Source organism: Lactuca saligna, chromosome 3, assembly GCF_052625555.1.
Source record: "Lactuca saligna cultivar CGN05327 chromosome 3, ASM5262555v1, whole genome shotgun sequence".
Taxonomy (NCBI): domain Eukaryota; kingdom Viridiplantae; phylum Streptophyta; class Magnoliopsida; order Asterales; family Asteraceae; genus Lactuca; species Lactuca saligna.
In genome coordinates, this window is record NC_136419.1 from 14785813 (window position 1) to 14799233 (window position 13421).

Below are 13421 nucleotides of genomic sequence, written 5' to 3' on the forward strand. Positions count from 1 at the left end.
TACATCATATTTAGCATTCGTAATTGATGCTAAGAAGGAGAAGAAGGTGCTGCAGAGTATTCCTGTGGTGTGTGATTATCCGGAAGTATTTCCCGAAGATCTTCCTGGATTACCACCTGATAGACAAGTAGAGTTCAGAATAGACTTGTTACCAGGAACCACGCCAATAGCAAAACCACCTTATCGATTAGCACCGACGGAGATGAAGGAGCTGATGATGCAACTTCAGGAGTTGTTGGACAAAGGTTTCATTAGACATAGTTCATCACCCTGGGGAGCTCCGGTGTTATTCGTGAAGAAGAAAGATGGAAGTATGAGAATGTGCATTGATTACAGAGAGCTGAACAAGGCAACAATAAAGAATAGATATCCGTTGCCAAGGATTGATGACCTATTTGATCAATTGCAAGGTTCGAGCTATTTCTCGAAGATCGATCTTAGGTCGGGATATCATCAGCTGAAAGTAAGAGAGCATGATATAGAGAAGACTGTGTTTAGAACTAGATATGGGCACTACGAGTTCTTGGTTATGTCGTTTGGACTAACCAATGCTCCGGCAGCATTCATGGATTTAATGAACAGAGTTGTAATCCGTTCCTTAATAAATCTGTGATAGTGTTCATAGACGACATTCTGATTTACTCAAAAAGCCAGGAGGAGCATGGCAGACACTTGCGAGAAGTGTTAGAAGTCTTGAAGAAGGAGAAGTTGTATGCTAAATTCTCCAAATGTGATTTTTGGATTCGTGAAGTCCAATTCTTGGGTCACGTGGTCAACCAAGAAGGGATAATGGTTGATCCAGCAAAGATCGAAGCTGTGATGAAGTGGGAACAACCGAAAAGTCCCACGGAGATCCGAAGCTTTTTAGGATTAGTCGGATATTACCGAAGGTTTATCCAAGGCTTTTCTTCGATCGCTACTCCATTGACAGCTTTGACCCACAAAGGAGCTGCTTATGCTTGGAGTGAGAAGCATAAAGAAGCATTCGAGAAGCTAAAGAAGAAACTATGTGAGGCACCGATACTTTCTCTACCCGATGGAGTTGAAGACTTCGCTGTTTATAGCGATGCGTCTGGGGTTGGATTGGGTTGTGTTTTAACCCAAAGAGAAAATGTGATAGCATATGCGTCTCGACAGCTGAAGGAGCATGAAAAGAATTACCCGACTCATGATTTGGAGTTGGCAGCGGTAGTTTTCGCTCTGAAAATATGGAGGCATTACCTCTATGCCACGAAGTGCAAACTTTTCACTGATCATAAGAGTCTCCAATATCTCTTTAATCAGAAGGAATTGAATATGAGGCAATGACGTTGGCTAGAGTTACTCAAGGACTACGACTGTGAGATACTTTACCATCCCGGTAAAGCTAATGTAGTTGCTGATGCTCTCAGTCGGAAAGTCAATCTTGAAAGGAAAAGGCCAAGAGCGTTGAGAATTGAAGTTGTCTCGACCATTGTGGAAAGTATAAAGAAAGCTCAAGAGGAAGCTTCTGAGAAAAATGACCGAAAGGAGGAACGTTTGGGCAAAACGTTAGTGTTTGGTGTAAATAATCATGGACTGAAGGTGTTCCAAGATCGGATTTGGATACCTAAGACAGGAGGAATCAGAGATCTTTTGATGGAAGAAGCTCACAAGACCATGTACTCGATTCATCCCGGTAGCACTAAAATGTATAGGGACCTGAAACCCTACTACTGGTGGCCGACGATGAAGCTTGATGTTGCAAGGTATGTGGCCGAGTGTGTGACTTGTGCGAGAGTCAAGACACAACATCAGAAACCGTATGGGAGTTTAGAACCTTTGCCTGTGCCTATGGGTAAATGGGAAGACATTGCTATGGATTTTGTCACTAAACTGCCCAGAACAAAGAATGGTCACGACATGATTTGGGTGGTCGTTGATCGATTCACTAAGAGTGCGCATTTCATAGCAGCCAGGGAGAAATGGTCTATGGAAAAGCTTGCGAATTCTTATGTGAAGGAAATTGTGAGACTTCACGGTGTTCCGCTAACAATTGTGTCGGATCGTGATAGTCGTTTCACCTCAAGGTTTTGGAAATGTCTACAAGAGGAAATGGGTACCAAGTTATGTTTAAGTACAGCTTACCATCCGCAGACTGATGGTCAGAGTGAAAGAACGATACAAACACTTGAAGATATGCTGAGAGCATGTACCTTGGAATTCCTAGGTAATTGGGATGAACAATTACCATTGGTAGAATTTTCCTATAACAATAGTTTTCACTCGAGCATTAAGATGGCACCTTACCAAGCTTTGTATGGACAAAAGTGTCGTACGCCGTCTTGTTGGCTTGAGGCTGGGGAAAAGCAGTTTATGGGACCGGAGATGGTTCATCAAATTGCTGAAAAGTTGAAAATAATTAGGGAAAGAATGTTAGCGGCTCAGGATCGTCAAAAGAGCTATGCTGACAAAAAGCGAAGACTGATGAATTTTGAAGTTGGGGATTCGGTTTTGCTTAAAGTCTCGCCGTGGAAGGGACTTATAAGATTTGGTAAAAGGGGAAAGTTGAGTCCAAGGTTTATTGGACCGTTTAAAGTTCTTCAGAGGATTGGGAACCAAGCTTACAAGCTCGAACTACCAGAAGAACTGAATGGAATTCATAACACTTTTCATGTGTGTTATTTACGAAAGTTCACGGGGGAAGTTCCCGACATGATTCCAATTTCGGAGTTGAGAATCGATGAGAACAAAAGGTTGATTGAAGAACCAGAGGCAATTGTTGACCGAAAGACTAAGAAGTTGCGACGCAAGATGGTCGAGTTAGTGCTTGTCCGATGGAAACACACGAATGGGCCGAATCTCACCTGGGAGACGGAGAGTGATATGATGGGTCGCTATCCGCATTTGTTTGTTGATGTGTGATTCCGGGGACGGAATCATTCTAAGGTGGAGAGAATTGTAACGCCTGTGTTTCCGGGCTTGCCATTTTTAGCAATGTAATGGTCTAGGTTAACCTTTGTAACCCGTTTTGAAATAATAGAAGTGTATTATTTGAGTATTATGTGTTTTGTGCTTAATTGCTTAATTATGTGGTTTGATTAATTAAGAATAAAAATAGGCGTCAAAATTTAAGTGTATAATAAACTTGATATCTTTAGATAATGTTGTAGTAGTTGAAACAAGGTTTCCGAAGATATAAAGAATGCCGAAATCCGATTTATAACGAGGAAGTTATGACCTGTTGAAGTTTCGCAACAGAACCAGCACCGCTGAATAACGTAAAAAGTGAAATTTACGTTAGAGCGATATTTAGCCTTAGTGATCTAAACGAGAATTGAAGACCTCGTTGTTAGTATCAAAGCGATAAAAAGTTAGGCGAGAACGGACGTGAAACGAAGAAGTTATGAATTTATAACGAAATTTTCTGTCCCGGCTTATTAAAAATAGATAATAAAAATAAAGTGAAAATTAGCCAACGGAGTCTTGAAGCAATTAGCATCTAATAGCTCGATCTCTTGCTCTTTATAAAAAGTAATGTTATTTGTCAATCTTGTCAACTTGGCAAACATACTAGATTACCTTCTTATTTATCAAATTCTACTGTGTATAAACCTTTTGAATTAATTCATTCTGATTTGTGGACATATCATATTACTAATAATGGTGGTTTATGTTATTATGCTTTATTTCTAGATCATTATACTCATTATCTTTGGGTGTACCCACTCATACACAAATCTCAAGTATTTGACAAATAACATTACTTTTTATAAAGAGCAAGAGATCGAGCTATTAGATGCTAATTGCTTCAAGACTCCGTTGGTTAATTTTCACTTTATTTTTATTATCTATTTTTAATAAGCCGGGACATAAAAAGTTAGGCGAGAACGGACGTCAAACGAAGAAGTTATGAATTTATAACGAAATTTTCTGTCCCGGCTTATTAAAAATAGATAATAAAAATAAAGTGAAAATTAGCCAACGGAGTTTTGAAGCAATTAGCATCTAATAGCTCGATCTCTTGCTCTTTATAAAAAGTAATGTTATTTGTCAATCTTGTCAACTTGGCAAACATACTAGATTACCTTCTTATTTATCAAATTCTACTGTGTATAAACCTTTTGAATTAATTCATTCTGATTTGTGGACATATCATATTACTAATAATGGTGGTTTATGTTATTATGCTTTATTTCTAGATCATTATACTCATTATCTTTGGGTGTACCCACTCATACACAAATCTCAAGTATTTGACAAATAACATTACTTTTTATAAAGAGCAAGAGATCGAGCTATTAGATGCTAATTGCTTCAAGACTCCGTTGGTTAATTTTCACTTTATTTTTATTATCTATTTTTAATAAGCCGGGACATAAAAAGTTAGGCGAGAACGGACGTCAAACGAAGAAGTTATGAATTTATAACGAAATTTTTTGTCCCGGCTTATTAAAAATAGATAATAAAAATAAAGTGAAAATTAGCCAACGGAGTCTTGAAGCAATTAGCATCTAATAGCTCGATCTCTTGCTCTTTATAAAAAGTAATGTTATTTGTCAATCTTGTCAACTTGGCAAACATACTAGATTACCTTCTTATTTATCAAATTCTACTGTGTATAAACCTTTTGAATTAATTCATTCTGATTTGTGGACATATCATATTACTAGTAATGGTGGTTTATGTTATTATGCTTTATTTCTAGATCATTATACTCATTATCTTTGGGTGTACCCACTCATACACAAATCTCAAGTATTTGACAAATTTCTTCGTCTCTCCAACATAATCAAAACCCAATTCGGAGGCACCATAAAACAATTTTAATGCGACAACCAGAGGGATACAATAATAAATCCTTTCATGATCATTTCACCTCTCATGGCATTAACTTCCATTTTTCATGCCCTCATACTTCTCGGCAAGATGATCGGTCTGAACATATGATTCATACCAAAAGTAACATGATACGTACGCTATTGTTTCATTCCCCCCCCCCCCCCTTTGGCTTGAAGCCCTTCACATGGCTGCCCATTTACTCAAAATCCTTATATACGCCTCCATATCCAATAACACTCCCCACCATCGACTTTTTCAACGCCTTTCTACCTATGATCACCTTCGTGTCTTTTCTTGTCTCTGTTTTCCTCACCTAAACACTACACATAAACCCCAGCCATGCTCCACACCCTGTATCTTCCTTGGCTACCCCACCTACCATCGTGGTCTCCGCTGTTACGATCTTTCTACTAAACAAATCATTCTTTCTCGTCATGTCACTTTTGACGAGACCATATTCCCTTTTGGTTCGGTTACTCCCTCAAATCCCCCATCCAATTATTTCCTCAATGACTTTGAATTATCTCCCAACCTTCGCCATATTTTATCTCATACCCCTACCTCCTCCCCCATTGTCTTTAATCCTAATCATAACTCACCACCATCACCCCCTCCTACACCACATCCCACCCTACCACCTCCTACCACACCACCCCAACACATCCACCCCTCCAACTCCAACTCATCATATGCATACAAGATCAAAAAGTGGCATTTACAAACCAATTGCTTGCCTCAACCTCCACACTCACTCCATTTCCTCTGTCCCGAGGTCTCACTTACAGGCTTTAAAAGACCCAAACTAGCATAAAGCCATGAACGAGGAGTATAGTGTTCTTATTACAAATGACACTTGGGTCCTTGTTTCGCGACCCCCAGGGGCGAATGTGGTTAGATCTATATGGCTCTTCAAACACAAATTTTATGCTGATGGCTCTTTATCGCGTTATAAAGCGCACCTGGTCGCCAATAGACGTAGTCGAAAACAAGCTGTTGATTGTGATGAGACTGTTTACATGCATCAGCTTCATGGTTTTCGAGATCTGCATCATCCAGATTATGTGTGCCACCATCAGCAGTCCCTCTATGATCTAAAAAAGGTCCCTCGAGCCTGGTATCAGTGTTTTGCTCAACATACTCTTTGCCTGGGGTTTCAACACAGTCTCACCGGCTCATCTCTCTTCATATATCGTCACAGAGCTGACATTGCATACCTCGTTCTTTATGTTGATGATATCATTCTGACAATTTCATCTTCCATTTTTCTATGGTCTATCATTGATTAGCTTAGCAGAAAGTTTGCCATCTCAATTAGTTTTTGAGGATCTCTGCTACTCACTCCTCCTATGGTCTTTTCCTTTCTTAGAGAAAGTACGCCTCTGAGATTCTATATTGGGAGAATATGACTTAGTGCAATCCAGCCCGTATGCCTGCTGAGACTACTCATAAGTTGGATGCTACAGGTTCCCCCGTTTCAGATCCATCACTTTATCGTATTCTTGCTGGTGCACTTCAGTATCTCACATTTACTAGACCAGACATTGCCTATTTTGTTTAATAGATCTGTTTATTCATGCATGATCCCCGAGAACCTCATCTTCATGCTCTCAAGCATATCTTACATTACAGCCATGGTATTTTGGATCATGGTTTGCAACTACATGTCTCCCCTACACTGGATCTGCGTGCCTACTCTGATGCAGACTGGGGTGGGTTTCCAGTCTCCAATCGCTCCACATCTGACTAGTGTGTTTTTCTTGGAGATAATCTGATATCTTGGTCTTCTAAATGCTAAGGGGTTATTTCTCGGTCAAGTGCTAAGGCTGAGTATCGCGGAGTTGCTAACGTCGTTGCCGAGACTTGTTGTGTTCGTAATTTACTTCATGAACTTCAATGTCCTCCCTCAAAAGCTACCATTGTCTACTATGACAACATCAGTTATGTGTACATGATACATAACCCAATGCAACATTAGCGTACGAAACACATAGAGATTGATATTTATTTTGTTTGTGACCTGGTTGCTAGGGGCGTTGTTCGCGTCTTTCACGTCCCCTCATCCGCTCAGTATGCCGACATATTTACAAAAGGCATTCCTTCGCAGCTTTTCAACGAATTTAAGACCAGTTTAATCGTTCTGAATTCTCCTCCTGATCCAATTGCGGGGGGATGTTAGCGGATACCTAGTTGTGTACTCTTCTTGTTGTAATCTAGGTCATTCTACTTAGCCCATTATATTGTGTATTTGGCCCAAAGGGATTGTATTTTGTATATATACACTTTCTTAATGAATGATTGATTACGGGAAAACAACCTTTAGCATAACAAATACATACTTTATGTACGTAGATTTGATGAAAGCTGTAACACCCAAAAATTTCATGCCAATTTAAAGTTTTCAAAACATTTAAAACCAACACTTATTACAGATTTATTTTCAAAATGGTCTATATCAGAGTTTTTCCCATAAAGATAAACAAAACATGAGGAGCTGTACGATCATGCCTTCGCCTTGCCGCGATCCCCTGATGTACCTGAAACAACAAACTGAAACTGTAAGCCTGATAGCTTAGTGAGTTCCCCCAAAATACCGATATAGTGCACATTATACATATACAAATAACAACATGTACTGAGTCCACAACTTTACAGACTGGATTACCCCTGCTCCTACAGTGTGAGTCTGGATTGCCTTCCGGGCCCACAACTCACATCTGGATTGCCATCGAGCCCACAGTACGAGTCTCCTTTAACCCGTAACCGGAATGCTCCCGGGTTTGTTGGATCACCACACGGAGCAGTATCACCTCAAACCTCCCCACATAATATGTCAACATACATCATAAATAATGTGCATACAAATAACCACATAACAACATAGGTAGTCTTACAGACCCACCTAACTGACATAACAACTAGCATGCAACACTACTCATACTATCACTGCTAGGATATCATATCCAATGGGCCGACCTTGCTGCCTTATACCCTTTAGTATAGTGAGGAAACTCACCTCACACTGTCAACTCGAAGATAAACTCAAGCTCTCGGGTTGCCGGCGCAAAATCTACCACCTATATTCATTATATAACCATACTTGTAAATTCATGTTTTCCAAAAAATATCCCCAGAAGTCCACTTGTCAACCCTTGGTCAAATTCAAAGTCATCGGTCAATGTCAACAGTCCATGTTGACCTCAACTCGTCGAGTACCCTCAGCTACTCGCCGAGTTCCTTGCGGTCGTAAACTCCTTAGCCGACTCGTTGAGTTTCCCCTTGCAACTCGCCAAGTTCATACGTGTCCAAAGGTTGGGAAAACCATAGCCGAATCGCCGACTCACTCATTTGACTTGTCGAGCCCACGACAATCTTCATCGGACTCGCCGAGTCGACCATGTGAATCGCCGAGTCCCTTCAGTCCTTCATCCATACAGATGCTTTTTAAGCCATGCTAAGGCTCCAAATTGTAGATCCAGCTTCCCAAGGCATGTATATCACGTAAAGTTGTAAACTTCATGTGCATGCAAAGCTGTAAAGTCTTAAAATGACCAAACTAAGCTTTTAAAGATGTCTCACACTTGAAGGGAGGTTCATGCTTGATAAAGCTAACAACTTTATGGACCTAGAGACACAAGATAGCTTAGATCTGAAGTTGCACCTTCAGATCTTAGCTCAATAAAAAGAAAAGCTTCCAAAAATCCACCCAAATATGATCTAAGATGAAATGAGGCCAAGATAACCAGGTTAATACCTTCAAAAGGGTGTCCACCGAAGTAGATCTTTGATTCGCATGAGTTCCTTGCTTCCAATCACTTATTCCCTAAGCTTTTCTCACCAAAATCCTTCTTCCAAGCTTAAACACACCAAGGAAGCACACACACACACACGAATTAGGGTTTTAGAATGAAAAGAGGTTGTAGAGGGGAGGTTGGGGAGGCCAATAATCCTTTAAATAGGGTGCAAAACCCCGAAAATTAGGGTTTCATCCACCAGCTCCTACTCGTCGAGTCTCCTCTTGGAGTCGGCGAGTAGATCACTTAAACACGTGGACCAACCCGCTGCTACTCGACAAGTAGGGCAACCAACTCGTCGAGTAGACCTTGAAATCAAGAAAAATCTTATATTAAAATCAATACATGAGAATCAGGGCGTTACAAAAGCCAATATTGAAATCCAAATATTCAAATCATATAGTTCAATTTAAAATTATGTATTTAGCAATTCAATTTTATCCAAATAACTGAGAGTCGTAGCTGATAATAGCATAAGTCAGTGACGAAGCCAATATCAAAGTAAAATGTATCTAATTTTTTTTAAGGTAGCCCATTTTTTTTCCTGTGTATTTGGGTTTCCCCGGTTCTGTTTCGGTTTTAAACCCAAACCTTAATTGAATCATTAACTAACCTCAAGTCTTGTTATATAAAAATAAAGTTAAAGTATATTTTGGTACTTAAATCAATGTGAGACTCAAAGTAGATATCAAATGAAGCATGAGGATAACAAATTTATAAAATAGATGAAAATGACCGATATTACATATTTTTGACGATGTGAGATAGAATAATTGGGGTAAAAAAGTAAACAAGGGATATGAAGGAGCAAGTATTAATCATTTCAATAAGTCATCGCCTTAGCTAACAAACACGATGTTTGTTTATGTTTATAAGTGAATGGACTACATAAAACAACATTTTCTAAAAAAATTACGCTACCAAAATTTTTCTAAGGGGTATCCCGGGCTACCCGAGATCCCCTTGGATCCACCCCAGTAAGTGTAAGTTTAATAGTCGTTTACCAATAACGTTTTAGGATATAATATTGATATTACTTCTAACAAATGTTTTCCATTTTGAAATCGATTTACATCATATACTTTGTGATTAAGTAATATATTCATTGTTTATTGTGTATCTTGTTTTTGTGGTGTTTCGAAGTCTACACGTGTGACTCATTGGGGAAGTTGTTGAAACTTGAAAAGCACGATTTCAAGATGCCTTTTGCATCAGATCTTCCTTGTCCTTGTGGGATGAGGATCCTCACAATGTGTTGGCATATATTCTGGTGTTTCCATGGATTCCCAAAAATGAATATGAATAAAGAAATAATATAAAAAAATGGAGGGAAAGTTTTAATAAATGTAACATGCGAAAAGTTCAGATTTTGTTACTTGGGATGTGACCAATGTACATGTAAAGATATTTATTTGCTATTTTATAAATTTTGACTTTCTTTGTAATTTACCCAAATATTAATATGTAAAAAGTTGTATTTTTAAAATATACAAGAGTTATATAGACAAAAAAAAAAAAAATCCAAATTCATATATTCTAATCTATTCATTATTCTAGATAATTTGAATTATTAGTATTTCAAACATATTTAAATAAAACATATCTAGAATTAAAGTAATTAATAAAAACGTCACGTGACAGTAGGATAAGCATGGGCTAAAATGGACTTTTCATAACTCATAACAACCACAGTATCACTTTGATGAAAAATACAACTCATGGTGAAGCTTGGAATCTTTGTGTAATTAAAGATTTTTATGAACATTACTGTAAAGACAAATAAAAGGTATTTGAAAACCACGAGATCCATTCATCCATAACACGATGTTAGAATTAAAAATTTAAGATCCATATTTCGGCCTTTCCAATTTGTTGTGATAAACAGATTAAAGAGCCCTGACCAAATAGCAGTTCGTTTTTGCCCATTAGATGGTCGGGGCCTAGCAATAAGCAGAACCCCAACCCAACCAAATAATTCGCTCCATCATAATTTTAGCACTACCTTTTAAATTTATAAGTTGCATACGAATTTCGTATTTTAGTAAAATATGGAATGTATTGTAGACATTATTTCGAGCAACTAGTTATTCCATCTCAACACGTTATACATTACTATATTGTATGTAGCATCTAATCAGGGACGGACGCAAGATTTCATAGTAGGGGGGTTGCACGGGAAGATTAGGGGTTGCACGGTAGTAAAAAAAATAAAAAAATTTAAAACTTTCGAAAATTTTTCCACTGTGGCCGGAAAATTTAGGGGTTGCCGGTGCCACCCCAGAACCCCCCTGAATCCGCCACTGCATCTAATCAATGTTTTAAAAACCGATTTAAACCGGCTGGTCGAACAAAAAATCGAAGAAGATAGCGGTTCAATTAGTACTGATTTTATATCTATTTTTGAACCGGAATGAACCGACCGTTTTTTTTTTTAACAAACCTGGTTGAACCGGCTAAATTAAACCGGTTGAATTGGTTAAATTAAATAAAAACAAAACTAAATTAATCATTTTGCATAACAAATTTTGGTTAACATCTATTTAGATTTTTTGAATAAAAACACATGGCAAAAGTTATAAAATATTTTAATGCGTTTATATTCATATAAAACTATATTTTGTTTTTATATTATATTTTATTTTCTTTTTAATGTACGTGTATTGATGTAAAATTATGGTTATTATTATTTTTTTTTTTAACTTTTTTTTTTATCGATCTACCACTTGTATTTATGTATAATTTTAATGTTTAAACTTGCCAGTATCAAATTCTTGATTTATGTATGTATGTGTAGGAAAATAGGGAAAAAAAATTATAGAAACCGGTTGGTATGGTTAAACCGATTGAACCGAGAGCCAATCAACATACCAATTCAACTAAAAAACTAGTTTTTAAAACATTACATCTAATCTTGTTGTACGGAACAATAAACGAAATCCGGTTAAAACAGTTTGACAAATCTCAAAACTAACACGAAAGTTTATAATCACAAAGAATAGATAATGAAATTTCGATATTGATTCTTTATTAGTAAAATTCAGCTCCCTAAGAGCAAAAGTAAACAAATATATATATATATATATATATATATATATATATATATATATATATATATATAAAGTAGATAAGTTTTACTTCTACAAATCTTAGAAAATCGAAATTGATTAGGTTGATTCTAATAAGCTTATCTAAACGAACATAAATCAACATAGAATAATAAAAGACTATATGTAAATATGTAAAACCTATATATTGTATGGATTCATTTAAAAGAAAAATTAGATATAAAATTCTTAACATTTGAGAAGTTTGAATATATAAAGAAAATAAGCAAAATATTGAATTATTAAAATGAAAGTATTTTTTTTTTCTTTTAAATTCAAACAAATAATTTAGATAAATAAACAAAGAAAACTAATGAAACTTTAATTTAGAAAATTTAAAGCTAGAAGGAAAGTCAAATAATAAAATTCATATGCATTTATCATTACATTTATTGTAATTAGTATATTTAAATATCATGTAAAATTTAATAAAATAGAAAAAAACCATAAAATGACATCTGAAAAAAAAAAAAACTAATTTAAACTAACCATAAAATGATATATAACAAAATAATTAAGAATATAACATATTGCAAAAAAGACATTTATTTATTAAAATAGAACTTTGACCTCTTCCCTCTCTCCCTTAATCAACCAAAGCCTTAAGGTTAATGAACTTGAATAAAAAAAGGGTCTTGACTTGAAGCAAAAGTCATGTTGGACAATTGATTGAGATGAAAACTCTTCGTTTTTTCATGAGATAATCAAAGGAAACAAGAAAAAATCCAGAATCAACGAAATTTCTATAGAAGGTTCATGGGTAATTGAACCTATTGCAGTCAAAGAATGAATAAAGTCTTTTTTTTTGAAAATAAATTATCGGAACTAGTTTCTTCTCGTCCCTTATTCACCTCTTGTCTTTTCAAATCATTGAATGATGAAGATAGATATAGGGTTGAAGCTCCTTTTTTTCTTACGAAGTGATTAAAGAAAGCTTTTGGAATTGTGGTAGCGACAAAGCACCTGACCGAGATGGATTTACTTTTAAATTCATTAAAGAATTTTGGCATGTAGTGTATCTCGACTTTGTGGCGTTCATCAAAGAATTCGAAGATATAGGTACCATTAGTTGAGGTTGCAACTCTTCGTTGATCTCATTGATCCCCAAAATTTGAGACCCATTATCTATCAAAGATTACAGGCCTATTAGTTTAATCAGATGCATTTACAAGGTGTTGGTAAAGCTTCTTGCAAACAGGTTGAAGAAAGTCATTGGGTAAGGTGGTAAGCAACAAGCAGCCGACATATGTTGAAGGAAGGTGTATTCTAAATGGTCCTTTGATAATTAACGAGATATATACTTGGGCGAAAAAAATAAAGAAAAAGGTCATGTTGTTTAAAGTCGATTTCGAAAAAGCCTTTGATTCACTAAAATGGAATTTTCTAGATTCGATGATGGCACAAATGGGGTTTGGAAATAAATGGTGAGATTGGATCATGGGTTTTTTAAAATCAGTCCGATCATCTGTTCTTGTAAATGGTTCTGTAACTACGAAATTTGAGATCCAGAGGGCTGTGAGACAAGGGGATCCCCTCTCTCATTTTTTATTCATCCTTGCCATGGAAGGCTTACATATTGCAATTCAAGAAGCTAAACAATCACACATCTTTCCTGGTATTAGACTCCCCCTCAATGGACCAAGTATCTCTCACTTACTATACGCTGATGATGTTATGTTCATTGGTGATTGGTCGGTTTCTAATGCTCTAAATCTATCTCGTCTTC